The sequence below is a fragment of the Myotis brandtii genome, unplaced genomic scaffold (genome assembly GCF_000412655.1).
Source record: "Myotis brandtii unplaced genomic scaffold, ASM41265v1 scaffold647, whole genome shotgun sequence".
NCBI lineage: Eukaryota > Metazoa > Chordata > Mammalia > Chiroptera > Vespertilionidae > Myotis > Myotis brandtii.
The window spans coordinates 91317-91557 of record NW_005370500.1 but is presented as its reverse complement, the minus strand read 5'-3'; positions in this window follow the sequence as shown (position 1 = coordinate 91557).

The following is a 241-nucleotide window of genomic DNA, read 5'->3' as shown; positions in this document are numbered from 1 at the left end:
CACCACACACACACACACACACACGCACACACACGCACACACACGCACACACACATCTAATTCTTTAAATAGCCACACGCCCCTGTAATGCCTGGAGTGTCAGTAATGAGCAGAGATTATTTTTGTGTTGGGGGTGGAAGGGGGAAAGGGTTCTAAAAGTTATTTCCTTTCCACAGACTGGAACCAACAGTGTTGCAGAAGAGAAAGGGGCCGGGGAAGTGGGCGAGTTCTCTCCCTGCAC